The sequence below is a fragment of the Pinus tabuliformis genome, chromosome X (genome assembly GCF_031772625.1).
Source record: "Pinus tabuliformis cultivar Carrire ecotype Pingquan chromosome X, CPIR1, whole genome shotgun sequence".
Lineage (NCBI taxonomy): Eukaryota > Viridiplantae > Streptophyta > Pinopsida > Pinales > Pinaceae > Pinus > Pinus tabuliformis.
Window position 1 is genome coordinate 1,705,324,504 of NC_142308.1, and position 22,521 is coordinate 1,705,347,024.

General features: G+C 40.9%; 1 protein-coding gene across 11 annotated transcripts in view; it reads right to left on the reverse strand.

The window, feature by feature from the left end:
• LOC149146556 (magnesium transporter MRS2-3-like) overlaps nucleotides 1-22,521 on the reverse strand; it is a 283,631-nt gene that overhangs the window by 126,417 nt on the left and 134,693 nt on the right. The window lies entirely within an intron of this gene.

Genomic DNA, 22,521 nt, shown 5'->3' on the forward strand with positions numbered 1-22,521 from the left:
AGTAAAGACATACTGAATCTTAACTTTGTGGATTCAACTATAAAAATATCCTACTTAAAAACTTTAACAATTTTATTTGTTTTAATATTCTAAAGTAAAAATCTAAGTTCAAAAGTTGAAGAGGATCTAAACTATTATAATGTCGCTTACAAAATGGAACCTTGCAAATCATAAGTTTTAATAATTAAAAAAGTTTAAGACCATTATGCATGTGGAATATTTAGACTTCTACTAACAATTACTTTTTGCATAAGAGGCAAGTACTAAGTAGCGACGTTGTGTATTAGACTTATTTAATATAGTTTTGTTTAGTTGTTTGTTTTAATATTAAATTTTATTCGTTTTAGTTTAAAAAAAATTAACATATTAAATATATTGAGTTGACTTGTTTAATTTTTTGTGTTAATATCTCTTAGAGACAAATCGTTAAATAAATCAGATTGTGTCATTATACATTCAAATAAATTGACCCCTACATATCAACCACATTTATTAATATGATATGATTGTTCTAATTTTAGATATATTCATAGCTTTAGTTTTACTTGAGAATATTTAGACACTAATCCAAAGTTTTAAAGGAGCATGGAGCCCTTCCCTTTTCTTTCTCCGACAGCCATTGAGCCACCACTTCTCAGTCAGCTTCTCCTCTTTCAATTTCACCCTCACATCAACCACCACTTCCTCTGCAAGGCACCTCATTGGTTGGGCTTGCTCCGCATCGAGCCCGTAGGTGGCATACCCCTCTCATTTCTCCATGCTTTTAGCATTATGATCCCTAATGAATGAATGAAATTTTAACGTCCACGAGACTAGCTATAGTCTATGGGACCACTAGCTACCTTGATTTTTTTTATTTTGCAATTCAATCCTCTTATTATTCAAATTAATGATGAGTTGATCCAACCTTCTAACAATCCTCTCACTGAAAAGACAATGCCAAGGAACCGATGTTAACATATTGTTGTAACTGTCTCTAATGTCTCTGAAAGAATCACATTCCAAAATGAAATGTTTTTCCGATTCCACTGCCCCAGAAGTGCAAAAAGTACACACCCACTCTTCCCAAGCTTCTTTAGGTCTTTTCCACCGACCTGTTTCGCACCGTAGTTGATGCGAGTTAGTTCTTAATTGAGCAATAAGAATCTTTTCTCTCCATGGAATGCTAGCTCCAATGTACTCTTTTTGTTGGAGATCACACGTGGGGTTGAATTCTTGAACATAGTACTTCTTCTTTCTACCCAACTCTTTTCCCCATATATGCTTACGAAACTTCTCCATAACATAACTCTTCAAATCCTTGTTATTTGTGGGACATGCATTGATGTAAATATTCCATTTTTGCATCCATTTGTTGTTTTGTCTCATCCATGATTTCTTTCTTTCACTCATTCCTTCATTGAAGATAACTTTAGGCCATCTACCTTCTCCCATTTGCTCAATTCTCTGAAGATATCTTATGAGGCGCACCATAGAAATTGCTTCGACGGAAGTTGCTCATGTTTCATTTAGCATTATCTCATAAGAAACCAAACTTTTTATTTTAAACTTGCTCATGATCAAGTGTTTTTGGATTTTCTCAATTTGTTTCCATTTTGAGACAGGGATGCTGCTAGCCCACAATTCACATCCATATAATATCACTAGACAAACTAGGCGCCCAAAAAGCACTTTAATTGTTTTCCAATCCCCATAACTCTGCCTCTCTACATCTGTTTTGAAGAGCATATAATGTTTTCCACCCTTCTAAAATTCTCTTCTTTTTGCAATGCTCCCAATTAAGCTAGTTGTTGAAATCAATCCTAAGGTACTTGTATTCATTTACTTCTTCAAGAATGTTGCCTTCAAAGAAGAACATATGTTGTCTTTGCTTCTTTTTATTTGCGTAACTCATTATTTTGGTCTTGTTGGTATTGACTTGCATCATCAGCGTATAAAAGAAGCTTTATCACAAACTCCCCCAATCGAACACCATCCTCACGTTGTAGATTTAGCCACTCTTCCAATTTATCAATATATAACCCTAAAAGAGTAGGGGATAAAAGGCAGCCTTTCTTGTCTCTGGTGTCACTTCTAAAGCTTTCTGAAATGCCTACTGAAGTTCTAATTTTGACTTTCACCTCTTCATACATTCTATGGACAGCAACTCTATAATGCAAAGGAATTTCAAGTTCTTCCATTCTACTCCACAACTTATCTCTAGGGACCATGTCAAATGCCTTTTTGAGGTCAACAAAGCAGCAAAATACTTCTTCTTTGCCCTCCCAACCATTTTCAATAATGTGTCTCAACGTGATACCATGATCTACTGTAGAATGTTTCGACCTAATACTTGCTTGCCCTTTTTCCCTCTTCTCTTTGACTTCCACCCACTTCCTGATTCTATTTTCCACCATGTTGATGAAGAGCTTTTCAAACAAAGGATTGATCATAATGGTTCTATAGTTTAAAGGATTATTAATGTCTCCACTTTTAAAAATGGATATTGTTAGACTAGTTGTCCAATCTCTTGGGAATCCTTGCCAAATGATGTTGTTGAACATTTCCATGATGTGTGGTGCAAGAATGTTCATTCCCCACTTTAGATATTCCGTTTGAAGTTCAAGCAAGTCCTTTGCCTTTCCTATTTCAACTTCTCAATTCCTGTCTCTACTTCATGTAATGTGAAAAGCTTTTTGGTTGTGTTGATCCTGGGAAGAGGCTCCTCCTCTGATTCTTTCTCATAGAGTTGCCTTGCATAGTCAAACCATTGATTAGCTGTAATATTATTTTCAATTTGCTTCTTCCTTGGTTGAAGTTCCTGCCAAAAATGCTTTGGGTGATTCTTTCCTAGATATATTAACTCTTCTGGCCTGCCTTTTTCAAGGTTTTCCTTGCCATTTTTCATTCCTCATCAAACCAAGCATTTACAGGAAAAGATTTGATTTAAATTTCCTATTTTTTGTTCTTTTGCACTTCTCAAGTGCACTCTGAATTATACTTGTTAACTCATGCCTATTGAGGGTTTGGGAGCCACTCTTCCCTTTCTGAATTTATCTCTCCAACATTGTTTCGAAGATGGTGCAATTTTCTTGTGTTAGAAGAATTTTGCCTTGATATTGATTGTCAAGAACATTGGGTTTTCCTCCTATGCTGACTTTCTTCTAACAAAGATAGCTTTATATAAATTGGGTTATGGTATGATTTTAAGTCCCACATACGCTCTCCAATCTTAACCTCATCTATCCTTTCTATCAAGCTTTGTGAACAAATAATGTAGTCAACAACGCTTGCCCCATTGTATGTGTTGCAAGTGAACTTCCCATACCTTTTCCAATTATCTAGACCATTGCAGATAATTAAGTTGAAAGCACCACAAAACATGAGAAACTCCTCTCCAAAATGATTGCTAATTTTGTCATCTTCTGAACATTTCAACCATTGGGGATTATCCTCTTCAATGAGCCAAATAGGATTGTGATCCTCTTTGTAGGTTCATGGCCGCAATTGCGAATAAATGCCAAGTTCCAAGAGCACACCAAGGCTACAAGCGTCCCACAAAGTTTACACACGCTTGAATGATAAGAGAAAGCCTTCAAATTTCTCTATCACTCAACTATTTCGTAGCTTCATTTTTGTGAATCATCTCCCTATCTCGAAACGACAACTCTAAATCTCAAATTTGATGCTCTAATTCAATCAAGACCGAGCCTAAATTTTTGGACTTTTACTCATTTTATCTGCATATAGAGTGCACATGCCCTTTTTATTATTGATAAAATTCAGATGGGGAATGACGTAGGCATAATTTTAATTTATTCATGCAATAATATTTTATCATTGCCCAACTCTATTTTTATTATTAAAATTTGGCATACAATCTTTTCTTGTCCTGAATTTGATCTATTTCAAGGCCATTCGATACTTAAAAAAAAAAAAAAAATGTAAACTTTGGAAATATATTTAACTTTTTTTTACTCTTGAAATATATTTAACATTTTTTTTATTTTTCTGAAATGACATTGGAATCAAGAAAAGTTGGCCATTATCCCCTACTATTTTTTTGTTTATATATTGATAAACTAGAAGAGTGGCTAAATCTACAAGATGGAGATGGTGTTCAGTTGGGGGGAGTTTGTGATAAAGCTTCTTCTATATGTTGATGATCTTGTATTGATTGCTAAATTGGCCCATGGATTGCAGATACATCTATAGGCCCTTGAGCATTTTTTTAGAGCAATGGGGATGCAAGTCAATACTAGCAAGACCAAAATAATGATTTTCTCTAATAAAAGGAAGCAAAGCCAGCGTATGTTCTTCTCTGAAGGTAGCATTCTTGAAGAAGTAAATGAGTACAAGTACTCCGGATTGATTTAAACAACAAGCTTAATTGGGTGGGCTGCAAAAAGACGAGAATTTTAGGAGGGTGAAAATCATTATATTCTCTTCAAAAACATATGTACAGAGGTAGAGTTATGGGATTAGAAAACGATTCAAGTGTTTTTGGACTCCAAGTTTGTCCAGTTATGCTATATGGGCGTGAATTGTGGGCTAGCAGCGCCCTCGTCTCAAAATAGAAACAAATTGAGAAAATCTAAAAATGCTTGATCATGAGCAAGTTCAAAATAAAAGTTTGGTTCCTTATTAGATAATGTTGAGTGAAATAGGAGCAACTCCCATCGAAGCAATTGTTATGGTGCGGCTCATAAGATATCTAAAAAGAATTGAGCAAATGAGAGTAGATAGATGGCCTAATGTTATCTTCAATGAAGGCATGAGTGAAAGAAAGCAACCCCGTCTCAAAATAGAAACAAATTGAGAAAATCTAAAAACGCTTAATCATGACCAAGTTCAAAATAAAAGTTTGGTTCCTTATTAGATAATGTTGAGTGAAATAGGATCAACTCCCATTAAAGCAATTGCTATGGTGCGGCTCATAAGATATCTAAAAAGAATTGAGCAAACGAGAGTAGATATAAGACCTAATGTTATCTTCAATGAAGGCATGAGTAAAAGAGAAAACATGGATGAGACAAAACTACAAATAGATGCAAAAATGGAATATCTACCTCAATGTTTGTCCCACAAATAGCAAGGAACTAAAGAATTTTGTCATGGAGAAATTTCGTAAATGTGTATGGGGAAAATAGTTGGGTAGAAAGAAGTACTACGTTGAGGAATTCAACCCTACATGTGATCTTCAACAAAAAGAGTACATTGACGCTAACATTCCGTGGAGGGCAAAGCTTTTTATTGCTCAATTAAGAACCAACTCGCATCAACTTCGGTGTGTAACAGGACGGTGGAAAAGGCCTAAAGAAGCTTGGGAAGAACAAGTGTGTACATTTTGCACACCTGGAGCAGTTGAACCGGAAAAACATTTCATTTTGGAATGTGATGCGTTCAGAGACATCAGGGAAAGTTATGGTAATATGTTAGCATTTATTCCTTGGGATTGTCTTTTCAGCAAAGGGATTGTTAGAAGGGTGGGCCAACTCATCATCAATTTGAGTAAGAAAAGAATTGAATTGCAAAAGACGAAAAGCAGGGAATTGGTGGTCTCATAGACTATTTTTAGTAGACTTGTGGACATTAAAATATCATATCATTTCATTTCATTATTTGGATTCACAATTTTATTTGAAAGGCATTAAATTTAGTGTGGCATGAAATTGTTTTTTGTGGGATTCTCACATAATGCCATAATGATATTTGAAATCCAAAACTTTAGATATTTGAACTTGATGATTTGATTGGATATTTAATCATGGTGTTCATTTAAATCACTTGATGTATTAATTTAAGCATCATAAAACATGTACATCAATTGGTGCTTAACGCTTGGTTTATATAAGCAAGAAATCTTGGCGTGCTAAGTTGCTCACTATATACAAGGGTCATATATTTGGGTCTGATTTGTTCGACATCTGAGCATTTTCATCAATTTTAATTTGAGCCATTGACCGTTAATTATATGTAATTGACATAATACATTGCCATACATAATATATTTGGATATAATTTAATAATTATTGTTGGAGATCTCGTGTGCTTTAGCCTCTCCACCAATTTTCATGGCTAGAGCACATCCAATGCTACCGCAAATCAACATTGTTCAACACATGAGATTTTCGTGAGAAATCTCATACTATCTTCAATGGACTTCGAGTGCCAGCCCAAGGAAGAGGATCTACACTATTTGGGAGTTGTTTCGGATGTTGCACAAAACAGTTCGTGGGAGTTATTTAGTAGTCTACGCGTAGGAGAGAAAACACACTTCCGAGGAGAGCGAGTTATGGAGTAGCAAACTTGTTGGGCTTTCTGGGAGAGCATTGGGCCATCTTTTGCTAAAGATTTGGAGTTTTAGGCAAGCATATCTCTGTGGAGTTTTTGCTGCAGAAGTGACACCATTTCAAAGAATGTGTGGGCCTGCGCAGTGGGAATTTTGGGCCACACATGGGAGCTGGGAGGAGAGACATTTGGGGTCGGATTGAGCTAAGATTTGGAATGGCATCAAGAGGGGAATTTTGCTAGCATTTGCCATCATTTTGGAGGAGATGAGAGGTGATATCTCCAGGTGGGTCGAATTACCCAGCAGTTGGAGGAGCACGTGGAAATTGGGGCAAATTTGGAAGGTTGGAATTAGGCACAACCCTTTCTGGGTATTTTTCGTTTTATTGAGGAGAGGGCAAGATTAATTTGCCAGAATTTTTTTAGCAGTCTAGGGGCCTCAAACTGGGACCTCTTTCAAGCCAGTAGTGTAGATTTCCAGGGTAGCGTAGAGCATAGAGGAGGAGTCACTTTCCAGCATTTGGGCACCTTGTTTTCTCACCTGGGGTTTGTCTAGCTTACCTTAGGCAAGCCCATATGCACTTTTTCATACCCATTATACTCCTACCATTATATATAATAAAATGGCTCAGCTTGGCGCAGTTTTTTGGAAAAAAATTGGGTGTTTACTTATGTGTGTAAATTTTTTGTGTGCATGCGTTGTTATTGTTTGCTATCACTGTTAATTTTCCCTTAGGATCGTGGTCTTGGCTCAGCCTGCGGGAGAAACCTTCAGTCTATGACACCAGAGGACAGGCAGAATATCACATATAGGAGGCAGAAGTACAGAAGCAAGGAAAGATAGTTATATATTACCTTTGATCTGAAAACCCTTGAGCAGGAGGTTGAGGAGCCAGATATGGGGGATAATCAGACTGACAAAGAGAAGAAGGAAGAGAAATTTGCCCAAAGCCTCTTGAATATTGAATTTTCTAAGTCTATCCATTAGAAAATTAATCTGTATTTGCTAGTTTATTTCTTCTACTCGTAAATTTTGAAGAGTTATTTAAAACATTTAAATACAGAAATAAACATAATACAGTCACAACATCTACAAATCAATAGCTGAAAGAAAACAAACACACAAGTGACACTGTTATTTTTGGACAAATGTCCCTGGAAAAACCCAACTTGGGAAAACCAGTGCAGCTATTCTAAGGATCTATTATTGTCCATTATTTCCTCGAGTACAACTAAGTGCCTAACCGGCTCACCCGACAGAGAAAAAATACATGGCAACAATACCTCTCTATTCGGAAACAGATATTCAGAAAACTTGTCCCACGAAACCCTCCCCAACGTCTCTGAAGCTCTGTGTTGGCACTTCTGGCCTCTGCGTCAGCTTCAACCTCTTTGCGTCAACCCTCTGAGGCACTGCGCAGCCTCTGGGACCCTCAGCGTCACTCCTGCAGCCTCTGCGTGGATGACGCAGTCCCTCTCGCCTCTAAATTCTCTGCTGGGCTTTGCATAGCCTGAATTGGTTGTTGCCTCTCGCTCTCTGCTTCTGCGTTGGTCTCTTGGCACTGTCTCTCCTCTCTGCCCAGTACTCACTCTGCCTCTCTGCCTAGTACTCACTGCCCATCGTTGTTAATCACTGATTCACTTTTGCTTAGCAACCCCGCTATAGAAAAATGAATGACTGATCACTCTGGTGTGTTCTCCAGCTGACCCCCAAGCCTCTTCTTATATTTTTCTCGTTGGTCCTTCAACTGCCAATAATAAATCTCTAATCAATGGCTAAGATTAGATTTGGCTTGATCCTTAACCTTTGAAACATTCTAACCCAATTTTATATTAATACCCATTAATATTTTATTTTTCCAAAGTTTAGATGTAGGAACTCCATTAAAAATATTAATTATTTTGATATCTCCCAAACTGGTTAGAATCTACCTAAAGCCTTTATCAGTCTTGGAGATCTCATGTGCTTTAGCCTCTCCACCAATTTTCATGGCTAGAGCACATCCGATGCTACCCCAAATCAACACTCCCTCTTAGCGAGGATTGTGCTCTAGTAATACTCCTCACTAAGCATCACTCTGATTATCTAGCACCGGTACCTGTGTTGATGCTCGGCCTTCCTGCCCAACATCCTCTGCGCTACAGTCGCTCCCCATTCTGGAGAGCATCTCGATGGCCTTCATCTCGATGGCCTTCATTCAAGAGGATGCTACATCAACCCCCATTTTTCATGGAAAAGGGGCTCTCCACGTGATTATGATGAAGAGGATTCTAGAAGAGTCCATGTTGTAACTCTGGTTAAGAGTTGAGGTAGTCAAACCTAACCACTAGTAAGCTATCGAGATGTGTTATAACTTGGCCACTAGGAGTAAAAGGGTTTCCATTCATTTCAAGAGCATTTGTTCCATAGATGAGCAAAATATTCAATAGGGATAAGAGATAGAGCACATAGAGAAGATTTATGCATTGTAGTAGCCCACTGACCACAGACCATATTTCTTTGTACTCGCAGTCATTTTCTATTCAGATAAAGAGAACAGAGCGGTTTCACCTTCCAAATAGGTTTTCTCCGGAAAGGGTTTCCCAGGTCATATCTTATGCCAAATCGTGGTTTGTGAATTTTTATTTCATTGTTCTCTATTTTATACATAATTTTAATTTGCATGCATATTCAATTAACAGTAATTTACAGATCTAGAAATTTAAAGAGAAACAAAACCTTAATAGTGTAGATTTCAGATTTTTAAATATAGTTTATCAAATCTATTATGACAAACTATCCAATGGAATATCCCCAGCGGTTTATGAATCATTCTACTCAACCTCCCTAGAGAGCTTCAAATGGGGGACTATAGCATAAAGTTTAAAAGATGCATGGCCAACCATGATTGTCCTATAGTTGTTGGGATTTATACTAAACCCTGATTTGTGGACCGAGTGAATAATGTGTTGTGACCTGTTACCCACCATTTTGTGGGTGATATCCCTTGGAGAGAAAAAAATCTCCAAGATGGTCCTCAGGGCAACCAGCGACCCCTTGTAAACCACCATCTAACTCATTGTGTCATTTCTCCGCCACCCAAGCCAGCCATGTGGTCCCTCACCCATCTACCATGATCGTATGCTTGAAGGTGGGCCTCCCGAACCTAAAGGTATGCCTTGTCATTTGGTAATTGAGTATTGTAGTTTGCTAATCATGGACACCTTTGGGGATGGATTAATGGGGGGATTCAACAGAAAGAATGGGTTAGGCTTGTGCTCTTGTCATCTATACCCCTCTTGGATATTAACCTCGGATTATAGTCCTGTGGAATCTCTTTTACTGACCATTTTTCTTTAGGGATGGTATTTCACAAGAAACCTCGATTTTGGTTGGTTGGTCTTGCTCCCTTATCTGCTTATATTACCCATTTTCCACTCATTATTACCTCATTCATCATTTCTCGCACCTAGGTCTACATTCCTCCACTAGGTCCACATAGGATTAGCTCGCCCCTTACCCTTGCCCACACCTTGGGCCAGGCTTGGAATGATGCCTCGGAGGTTGATGCAGCTAAAAAGAAAGACAAAAACATATTTGGCCACATTCAACAAGAAGATGTACCACAAAATGCAAAAGATGGTTGGGACAAACACATTTAGCACGTGGGCAAAAGCCAATACATGAGTTCTACCCCATCATCATAGCCATCACCTTGGTTCCTACAAGTTCTATGAGCCCCCTTCATCATATAAGAACCCATGATTGTCCCAACCCCTGCTGGGCAACGAACTGCCCCACCTTAAAAGGGGGTATTCACTGCCATATCTTATGCATCATGTTCCTACTCCTTTAGCCCTGAGCAGTTAATCAAAGAAATTCATAAAGAGGAAAAAGGCATATAAAGGAGGGTGGAAAAACCAAATTCAGGGTACCTCATGTACCATGATTTCTCCCTCCTATACATTATAAACCCAAGTGTGGGCTTCCCTTTTATTAGCTACCCTTGTACCCTAGAATTTGGCCCAGGGTTGCCCCTTTTCATCCCCTACTTCATTCACCTATCTGTCACATGCCACCACCTTTTAAAGGATGTACCTTGAACATATTATCCTCTTTAGAAGTAGAAACCACCTAATAGGATACTTGGTTAACCCCATTAGGATTTACGAGACATTGGCACATCCTGAAGCCCATTATGGAAGGGCATACCATTATGAAGTCTCCACCTGTGTTCCATGATTGATAAGTTCATTTACTCGATTTCTCTAATGACTTGTTGTACTGGAAGGCTAAGGGACGCATTGGATCTTATGCAAGATTGCAGATGGTCTCCATCTTGGGTTTGATCTCCCTATACGGGGTCCTAATCCTCTAGAGGGCTACATTGGCACATGTAGGGTGTGTATTGAGATCCATGGGCCTCCACAACAATAGATAGCATTCCATGGATCCCCGAGGGCAGTCAGAGATGCTCAAGATACTCCCATTGGACGAGGAAGATGCACCTAGTTCATTCTTGCCCAATCGGCCCCACAGATATATCATGCACTTATTAGTTGACCCGAGACTTGTAAGATGATGTGGCATCCCCTACATCATCATCAAAGCCCCTGCATCTAATCTACAAGCATCTTCGACTCATTTTGGAGACCCATGAGGTTATTGATGTGCCCCCACACCTATCGAGAGCACCATAGGTTTATTGTTTGGAGAATAAGGGGTGAACCCCTTGTCCATCACTTTTGAGTGTCCTACTCTTCATAATGGCATCCATGGACCTCATTAGGCCTCGTAAAGGGCTCTACGACATGCATAGATTATTATTTGACCTCTTGAGAGGCTTATTCTTTCATTTGTGAGCTAGTTTGGTGGACTTGTCACCAAAAGTTCGATTATTTTAGCATTATTTTATTTTTGGGGCTTATGTAGGCCAAGGAGGCTAATTCGAACTCCTATTTAGTGTATAAATACAAGTGATATGAGTTCATTCTCTCATCATCACTTTGGATTGGATCTCTTCTCTCTCTTGAGAATTTTGCACTTTTTCTTGGAGCATGAATTGGAGCTTTATGGATGAATTTTGATGTGTGGATTTGGTTTATCTTGTCTTGGAGCTTATCTATTGTCAAATTGTTGATGGTTGGATATACTCTATTACATGTAAGTACATGCTTTTAATGTTATTCTTGTTTTACTTTGTCATATACATTGTACTGGGATTTTTGCTATTTTTAGGGCTAATTGTTGTATGCATTTACTCCTTAAATCGTGGAATTTTGTCTCTATATAGCACCTCTTAATGTATGGGCCATGTAATGTCAATGAAATCTCCTAGGGCTAATTCTATCAATGAATCTACCTTGATAATCCATCACCTTTTGCACATCGAAATATAAACGCTACAAGATTGCTTCTCTTTGATCTAAAGGGCTAGTGACGTAATCTTGAGGCCTCCTTGACTAGGAATAAAAGGTCCTCACTCATATTCATTATATAATCCATTCTCCCAAGACTAAGGCATTGATCTACCAAGAGATGTTCACCCAAAATCATACATTTTTCTAGGTCGAGCCAAGTTGGGTCACCTAGGGCATCATTTTCCCAGCAAACGATCCCTCCAAAAAGTTTGATCTCCTAGCCTCTCTTGCGTTGGTGTCTCCTCAAAGCCTCTTCCAAATTTGAAGCCATTCCGACAGTGGAGTTGTGAGAAAGGCCAAGCCCTAGCTCCGAGATATAACTTTGCCCTAGCATCCCTAATGCTAGTGCCTCATAGGATCAATTCAACATCTTTAAGTGAAAAATCTTTCTTTGATCCTTTCCCCCACGTTGTCTAGGGTAAGAACATCATTGGTTGCCATACTCTTTCCTCCTACCCTAGATTGGGTCCACTTGGTCTCCTGTGGTCCCGTTCCTATGAAAAGGCAATTCTTCAAGAACCATCGAGATACCAATTTCAATAAGGATTGTAGGGAATGGGAAATTGTTTCACGAATCATATCCCCTAAAACTAACCTGTCCTCTCATTCCTCTCCTAAAAGACATTGTACCTTGCTTAGAAAGCAAGCAAGCTCCATCCTTCAACCTCTTCTAGAGAAGTATCATTTGGGTCACTTCACATCCATTCATTGATCTACCCTTCATCTGTGACTCCATAATATACAAGGTCTCCTCCCAACGATGAAAGTTTGTAAATAGAAAGGAGCCTTAGTTGAGGCGATAACGGGCTAAAGCTCCATTTGTTACCCTTGGTCTAGAATTTTCGCTTTAGTTCCCCTGCTAGTTTGAGCGGTAACATGACCAATGCTGAGGAAAACTAGTACAAACCACATGTTTGAACAAGTCAAGTAGGCAGTTGTCCATAGTGTGAAGATCGTGCTTGAAAGGTTCTACCTAGAATCCTTCCTCATCTACTACTTTTCCAATTTTCATCATCCAAAAGACCTCTCAAATAACTTGGTATGAGCATAAGTGGCAAGAAGGGAGGAGGAGAGGTGACCTAGATTAGGGGTTACCAAGGGACATCACAAAGGAAGAAGGTATGGATGAGCATGGAGTTTGGATTCGGGGAGAGGAGAGTGGTGAGGAAAGAGGGTGCATTAGAATTTTTTAGGGGAGCAGAGAAGGGAAGCACATGATGCACATTCTCTTTGGGAAATGAAGAGGCATTTCTTTTGGTATATAAGGTGGTTAAAAAGCCTTAAGATGGGGATAAGAAGGGTGGGAATGAATGAAGTGGTGTTTAAGTTGATTGTTGAGGTCTTTACATTCATTATCATACCACTTGTTCACGTGTGATGTCCCCTCTAACTAATTTCACCTAGTAACTACACAAATTTTGCAATTTTGTCTAAGTTATGTCACTTTTGATATTTTGGTTGCTTAACTTAGGAGAAATGGGTTAAGAGGACCCCACTTGACTAATTTGGATAAGGAAGGTCCCAACATAGGAGAAGAAGGGAAAATCGAAATGATAGTGGATGGTGGGGGCCACCCCAAAATGGGAGTACGCACCCCTTGAGCTAACTCGCATTGTTGGAGGGAGAGGGCCTAAGGTGAGGTCGATGCATGGGGCCCACATGGAAAAACGGAAACTCAAGGATAAATAGGAGAGAGGTGCATCATTTTGGGGCTTTTGAACCTTTGTTATTCACACTCATCTACCATGTTTGAGCTATTGAGACAACTATGCAAGTGTTGTTTATTGAATTTTCTAAGTCTATCCATTAGAAAATTAATTTGTATTCCACTGGTTTATTTCTTCTACGTGTTTAAATTCGAACAAGTTATTTAATACATTTAAATATCGAAATAAACACAATACAGTCACAACATCTACAAATCATCAACTGAAAGAAAAACAAGCACACAAGTGACACCGTTATTTTTGGACAAATGTCCTCGAAAAAACCTAATGCGGGAAAACGGTGCTGCTATTTTGAGGGTTATATTATTATGCAATCTATCTAAGTACAATTGGGTGCCTAACCGACTCACCCGACAAAGAAAAATACACGGTAGCAATACCTTTATATCCGGAAACAGGTATTCAGAAAACATGTCCCACGAAACCCTCTCCGGCACAACTAAAGCTCAGCGCTGGCCCTCCTGGCCACTGCATCAGCCCCAGGACCCTCTGCGTCAGCCCTCTGAGGCACTGCGCAACCTCTGGGACCCTCTGCGTCACTCCAGTAGCCTCTGCGTGGATGATGCTCTCGCTCTCTCTGCTTCTGTGCTGGTCTCCCAGTACTGTCTTTGCCTCTCTGCCTCGTACTCACTGCCCCTCGTTGTTGATAACTGATTCAACTTTTCTTAGCAACCCCGCTCTAGCAAAATGAATGACTGATCACTCTAGTGTCTTCTCCAACTGACCCTCAAGCCTCCTCTTATACTTTTCTCATTGGTCCTACAACGGCCGAGATTAAATCTCTAATCAATGGCTAAGATTAGATTTGGCTTGATCCTTATCCTTTGGAACATTCTAACCTAGTTTTATATTAATACCCATTAATATTTTATTTTTCATAAGTTTAGACTTAAGAACTCCATTAAAAATATTGATTACTTTAATATCTCCCAAACCGGTTAGAATCTACCCAAACCCTTTCTAGGTCTTGGAGATCTCATGTGTTAGCCTCTCCACCAATTTTCATGGCTAGAGCAAATCCGATTCTACCCTAAATCAACACTCCCTCTTAGCGAGGACTATGCTCTAGTAATACTCCTCACTGAGCATCACTCTGATTATCTGGCACCGATACCTGTGTTGATGCTAGGCCTCCCCGCCCAACATCCTCTACACTGCTACATCATGTACTGTTGCTCATGGCCCTGCCACTGCCACTGTTGCATATGTACAAAAACTCCCTCTGCATCCGTGCTGTTGCCGGTCCATCCTCCCAGCACCGTATCTGCACGGCAACCTCCTCTCATAATGTTGCATCGTGCTACTGCATACTGCTATTGCACTGCAATTCAGTTATTGAGAAGTAAGTAATTGATCCACCCAACTTCTAACATCCCTATTAGGCTAGAAACACTCCCAATACTGAAGCTCCCTCTGTCGCTAACAAGTGCTCCCTCTACTGACCTCTGCGTTGCTGCAACAACTCCCTGCATCTCGCACCATTGCACACCTCTTTGTGCCATCCTGCACTAGTGCAACACTCTCGTGCCTCTCGCACTGTTGCAGCCTGCTAGCCTCGCATTGCCCGGGGACTCCTGCATTGTAGCAATCTGTGTCGCTTCATCTGCATCCGTCTCTACCCACATCCGTCAGTCCTGCTACTCCTCTTCGAGGCTCCCGTAGCAAGGTATAATCCAAGAGGTTGGGTACCTCAAGGATCCTGCCCCTCATCGCCTATAGTCTGTCTGACTATAGCGCGATGTCTCCCCACTTCTTCTCAAGTGGCACATGAGCACGCATGGCAAAATCGTCATATTCCTCGACTTCTTTCTCTGCCTTCGCTGGCACTACCTTCGAGTCAGAAGCCTCTCCCTTACTCTTCTTCCTTGGACACTGGTTTGCAAAATGACCTAGTTCCCCACAATGGAAGCACTTGACCTTAGAGAGGTCGTTCTTCTTCCTCTTTTCCTTCTTTCCCGTAGATGATAGAGTTGCATCCTCTTCATCCTCCTTCTTGATCTTGACCCCTTTGCCGCTACTCCCCACCTTGGTCAGCCGTCTGATCTCTTCTTGATGAAGAGCCACCCACAATTCTTCCCAATCATGAAGACTCGTACTGCCTAGTATGCTCTGGACAAATACCTCCTAATCCTCGAAGATTGCATTAAGTGAGGTCCTCACCATCAATTCCTCATCTAGCATGGCCCCTATGGAAGTTAGTTGGTCACGGATCTCCTTCAATCGACTGAGGAAGACATCTATCTGCTCTCCCTTCTACATCTAGTATGATCTTAGCTAATTCTCTAGGAGCATCTTCCTCTGCACGGAAGTATGCTGGTACAATGTCTTCAAAGTGTCCCACATCTCCTTTGTCGTTTCCTTCTCAGCAATATGTGGTACTACATGATCCTTGACCCCATCAAGGATGATGCACTTTTCCTTAGACATTGCCTTCTCGTACCTATCATTTGCTACTGGGTCAATTGGGATAGACATCATTCTCAAGGAAAAGCCCTTGAAGTGATGTCTATCTAGCATGGACAAGATCTTGGCCTTCTAGACCACAAAGTTAGACGTTCCGTCCAGCCTATCCTGATCTCTCAGCCCATTCACGGCCATCTCTCTGCTCTTCACTGTCAACTTCTTCGAGTCTCTCTACTTCCCTCCTGGAAGTCCCTTGTTCAACTCCTGCTGACTCTCTCTATTTCCCGCCTGGAAGTTCTCTTCTGGACTCCCTCTGAGTCCCGATTTCCCTCCTGGAAATCCTTCTGCCAACGTCAAGTTGCCCCTCTCTGATCGTCCGTGCAACCGCAACACCAATCTGGATTCCTTGGCTAGAAATCCGCCTCGGCAGCAACTCCCTTCACCTTGGTCTTTCCATTTTAGGTAATGTTCTGACCACAGTACCCACCAGCTTCGCTCCACAAACTGCCCACAACCTCCTATACCCCAGCAACTGAAGGATTGAGCCTCTTGGCTCTGAGCAATCCCGGCATCAACAAAACAACTCCCTCAGCCAACTGCATCATCCCACCTGGCCTCTGCGTGGTTCTGCGTGAGCCTATTCCTGCTCTGCGCTGCCTCTCTCTGGCCCAAACTGATAACGCGTTCCCTCTGCGTCACTCCCTCCTATGCCGCTTTGTGCAAGGATCAGCTCTGTCAATCAATACAGCTGAATCCGCTGAAAATGCTCTGCTAAGCTAATGCCTTCAATTATCCTGTGATCTGCAACCATGCTCTGATACCATGTTGAATTTTCTAAGTCTATCCGTTAGAAAATTAATCTGTATTATGTTGGTTTATTTCTTCTACTTGTTTAAATTCGAACAAGTTATTTAATACATTTAAATATCGAAATAAACACTATACAGTCACAATATCTACAGATCATCAATTGAAAGAAAAACAAGCACACAAGAAACACAGTTATTTTTGGACAAATGTCCCCAGAAAAACCCAATGCGGGAAAACCGGTGCAGCTATTCTGAGGGTTATATTATTATGCAGTCTATGAGTACAACTGGGTACCTAACCGGCTCACCCGACAAAGAAAAATACACAGCAACAATACATCTATATCCGAAAACACGTATTCGGAAAACCTGTCACACGAAACCCTCTCCGGCACAATTGAAGCTTAGTGTTGGCCCTCTTGGCCACCACGTCAGCATCCTGTTGACCTGTGTTAGCCCCAAGACCCTCTGTGTCAGCCCTCTGAGGTACTGCGAAGCCTCTGGGACCCTCTGCATCACTCCCGCAGCCTTTACATGGATGACGCAATCCCTCTACCTCTGCGCTATCTCTATTGGGCTCTGCATAGCCTGAACTACTGCTGCTCTCGCTCTCTCTGCTTTTGTGCTAGTCTCCCGCTACTGTCTCTGCCTCTCTACCTCATACTCACTGCCATTCACTGTTTATCATTGATTCAAATTTGCTTACCAACCCTGCTCTAGCAAAATGAATGACTGATCACTCTGGTGTCTTCTCCAACTGACCCTGAAGCCTCTTCTTATACTTTTCTCATTGGTCCTTCAACGGCCGAGATTAAATCTCTAATCAACGGCTAAGATTAGATTTGGCTTGATCCTTATCCTTTGGAACATTCTAACCCAGTTTTATATTAATACCCATTAATATTTTAGTTTTCCTAAGTTTAGACTTAAGAACTCCATTTAAAATATTAATTATTTTAATATCTCCCAAACCGGTTAGAATCTACCCAAACCCTTTCTGGGTCTTGTAGATCTCGTGTGCTTTAGCCTCTCCACCAATTTTCATGGCTAGAGCACATGCGATGCTACCACAAATCAACATTGTTCAACACATGAGATTTTTGTGAGAAATCTCATACTATCTTCAATGGACTTCGAGTGCCAGCCCAAGGAAGAGGATCTACACTATTTGGGAGTTGTTTCGGATGTTGCACAAAACAGTTCATGGGAGTTATTTAGTAGTCTACGCGTAGGAGAGAAAACACACTTCCGAGGAGAGCGAGTTGTGGAGCGGCAAACTTGTTGGGCTTTCTGGGAGAGCATTGGGCCATCTTTAGCTAAAGATTTGGAGTTTTAGGCAAGCACATCTCTATGGAGTTTTTGCTGCAGAAGTGACACCATTTCAAAGAATATGTGGGCCTGCGCAGTGGGAATTTTGGGCCACACATGGGAGCCGGGAGGAGAGACATTTGGGGCCGGATTGAGCTAAGATTTGGAATGGCATCAAGAGGGGAATTTTGCTAGCATTTGCCATCATTTTGGAGGAGCTGAGAGGTGATATCTCCAGGTGGGTCGAATTACCCAGCAGTTGGAGGAGCACGTGGAAATTGGGGCAAATTTGGAAGGTTGGAATTAGGCACAACCCTTTCTGGGTCTTTTTCGTTTTATTGAGGAGAGGGCAAGATTAATTTGCCATAATTTTTTGAGCAGTCTAGGGGCCTCAAACTGGGACCTCTTTCAAGCCAGTAGTGTAGATTTCCAGGGTAGCGTAGAGCATAGAGGAGGAGTCACTTTCCAGCATTTGGGCACCTTGTTTTCTCACCTGGGGTTTGTCTAGCTTACCTTAGGCAAGCCCATATGCACTTTTTCATACCCATTATACTCCTACCATTATATATAATAAAATGGCTCAGCTTGGCGCAGTTTTTTGGAAAAAAATTGGGTGTTTACTTATGTGTGTAAATTTTTTGTGTGCATGTGTTGTTATTGTTTGCTATCACTGTTAATTTTCCCTTAGGATCGTGGTCTTGGCTCAGCCTGTGGGAGAAACCTTCAGTCTATGACACCAAAGGACAGGCAGAATATCACATATAGGAGGCAGAAGTACAGAAGCAAGGAAAGATAGTTATATATTACCTTTGATCTGAAAACCCTTGAGCAGGAGGTTGAGGAGCCAGATATGGGGGATAATCAGACTGACAAAGAGAAGAAGGAAGAGAAATTTGCCCAAAGCCTCTTGAATATTGAATTTTCTAAGTCTATCCGTTAGAAAATTAATCTGTATCTGCTAGTTTATTTCTTCTACTCGTAAATTTTGAAGAGTTATTTAAAACATTTAAATACAGAAATAAACACAATACAGTCACAACATCTACAAATCAATAGCTGAAAGAAAACAAACACACAAGTGACACTGTTATTTTTGGACAAATGTCCCTGGAAAAACCCAACTTGGGAAAACCAGTGCAGCTATTCTAAGGGTCTATTATTGTCCATTATTTCCTCGAGTACAACTAAGTGCCTAACCGGCTCACCCGACAGAGAAAAAATACACGGCAGCAATACCTCTCTATTCGGAAACAGATATTCAGAAAACTTGTCCCACGAAACCCTCCCCAACATCTCTAAAGCTCTGTGTTGGCACTTCTGGCCTCTGCGTCAGCTTCAACCTCTCTGCGTCAACCCTCTGAGGCACTGCGCAGCCTCTGGGACCCTCAGCGTCACTCCTACAGCCTCTGCGTGGATGACGCAGTCCCTCTCGCCTCTAAATTCTCTGCTGGGCTTTGCATAGCCTGAATTGGTTGTTGCCTCTCGCTCTCTGCTTCTGTGTTGGTCTCTTGGCACTGTCTCTCCTCTCTGCCCAGTACTCACTCTGCCTCTCTGCCTAGTACTCACTGCCCATCGTTGTTAATCACTGATTCACTTTTGCTTAGCAACCCCGCTATATCAAAATGAATGGCTGATCACTCTGGTGTGTTCTCCAGCTGACCCTCAAGCCTCTTCTTATATTTTTCTCGTTGGTCCTTCAACGGCCGATATTAAATCTCTAATCAATGGCTAAGATTAGATTTGACTTGATCCTTAACCTTTGAAACATTCTAACCCAATTTTATATTAATACCCATTAATATTTTATTTTTCCAAAGTTTAGACTTAGGAACTCCATTAAAAATACTAATAATTTTAATATCTCCCAAACCGGTTAGAATCTACCTAAAGCATTTATCAGTCTTGGAGATCTCATGTTCTTTAGCGTCTCCACCAATTTTCATGGCTAGAGCACATCCGATGCTACCCCAAATCAACACTCCCTCTTAGCGAGGATTGTGCTCTAGTAATACTCCTCACTAAGCATCACTCTGATTATCTAGCACCGGTACCTGTGTTGATGCTCGGCCTTCCTGCCCAACATCCTCTGCGCTACAGTCGCTCCCCATTCTGGAGAGCATCTCGATGGCCTTCATCTCGATGGCCTTCATTCAAGAGGATGCTACATCAACCCCCATTTTTCATGGAAAAGGGGCTCTCCACGTGATTATGATGAAGAGGATTCTAGAAGAGTCCATGTTGTAACTCTGGTTAAGAGTTGAGGTAGTCAAACCTAACCACTAGTAAGCTATCGAGATGTGTTATAACTTGGCCACTAGGAGTAAAAGGGTTTCCATTCATTTCAAGAGCATCTGTTCCATAGATGAGCAAAATATTCAAGAGGGGTAAGAGATAGAGCACATAGAGAAGATTTATGCACTGTAGTAGCCCACTGGCCACAGACCATATTTCTTTGTAGTCGCAATCATTTTCTATTCAGATAAAGAGAACATAGCGGTTTCACCTTCCAAATAGGTTTTCTCCGGAAAGGGTTTCCCGGGTCATATCTTATGCCAAATCGTGGTTTGTGAATTTTTATTTCATTGTTCTCTATTTTCTACATAATTTTAATTTGCATGCATATTCAATTAACAGTAATTTACAGATCTAGAAATTTAAAGAGAAACAAAACCTTAATAGTGTAGATTTCAGATTTTTAAATATAGTTTATCAAATCTATTATGACAAACTATCCAATGGAATATCCACAACGGTTTAAGAATCATTCTACTCAACCTCCCTAGAGAGCTTCAAATGGGGGACTATAACATAAAGTTTAAAAGATGCATGGCCAACCATGATTGTCCTATAGTTGTTGGGATTTATACTAAACCCTGATTTATGGACCGAGTGAATAATGTGTTGTGACCTGTTACCCACCATTTTGTGGGTGATATCCCTTGGAGAAAAAAAAATCTCCAAGATGGTCCTCAGGGCAACCAGCAACCCCTTGTAAACCACCATCTAACTCATTGTGTCATTTCTCCGCCACCCAAGCCAGCCATGTGATCCCTCACCCATCTACCATGATCGTATGCTTGAAGGTGGGCCTCCCGAACCTAAAGGTATGCCTTGTCATTTGGTAATTGAGTATTGTAGTTTGCTAATCATGGACACCTTTGGGGATGGATTAATGGGGGATTCAACAGAAAGAATGGGTTAGGCTTGTGCTCTTGTCATCTATACCCCTCTTGGATATTAACCACGGATTATAGTCCTGTGGAATCTCTTTTACTGACCGTTTTTCTTTAGGGATGGTATTTCACAGGAAACCTCGATTTTGGTTGGTTGGTCTTGCTCCCTTATCTGCTTATATTACCCATTTTCCATTCATTATTACCTCATTCATCATTTCTCCCACCTAGGTCTACATTCCTCCACTAGGTCCACATAGGATTAGCTCGCCCCTTAGCCTTGCCCACACCTTGGGCCAGGCTTGGAATGATGCCTCGAAGGTTGATGCAGCTAAAAAGAAAGACAAAAACATATTTGGCCACATTCAACAAGAAGATGTACCACAAAATGCAAAAGATGGTTGGGACAAACACATTTAGCACGTGGGAATACATGAGTTCTACCCCATCATCATAGCCATCACCTTGGTTCCTACAAGTTCTATGAGCCCCCTTCATCATATAAGAACCCATGGTTGTCCCAATCCCTGCTGGGCAATGAACTGCCCCACCTTAAAAGGGGGTATTCACTGCCATATCTTATGCATCATGCTCCTACTCCTTGAGCCCTGAGCAGTTAATCAAAGAAATTCATAAAGAGGAAAAAGGCATATAAAGGAGGGTGGAAAAACCAAATTCAGGGTACCTCATGTACCATGATTTCTCCCTCCTATACATTATAAACCCAAGTGTGGGCTTCCCTTTTATTAGCTACCCTTGTACCCTAGAATTTGGCCCAGGGTTGCCCCTTTTCATCCCCTACTTCATTCACCTATCTGTCACATGCCACCACCTTTTGAAGGATGTACCTTGAACATATTATCCCCTTTAGAAGTAGAAACCACCTAATAGGATACTTGGTTAACCCCATTAGGATTTACGAAACATTGGCACATCCTGAAGCCCATTATGGAAGGGCAGACCATTATGAAGTCTCCACCTGTGTTCCATGATTGATAAGTTCATTTACTCGATTTCTCTAATGACTTGTTGTACTGGAAGGCTAAGGGACACATTGGATCTTATGCAAGATTGCAGATGGTCTCCATCTTGGGTTTGATCTCCCTATACGGGGTCCTAATCCTCTAGAGGGCTACATTGGCACATGTAGGGTGTGTATTGAGATCCATGGGCCTCCACAACAATAGATAGCATTCCATGGATCCCCGAGGGCGGTCAGAGATGCTCAAGGTACTCCCATTGGTCGAGGAAGATGCACCTGGTTCATTCTTGCCCAATCGGCCCCACAGATATATCATGCACTTAGCAGTTGACCCGAGACTTGTAAGATGATGTGGCATCCCCTACATCATCATCAAAGCCCCTGCATCTAATCTACAAGCATCTTTGACTCATTTTGGAGACCAATGAGGTTATTGATGTGCCCCCACA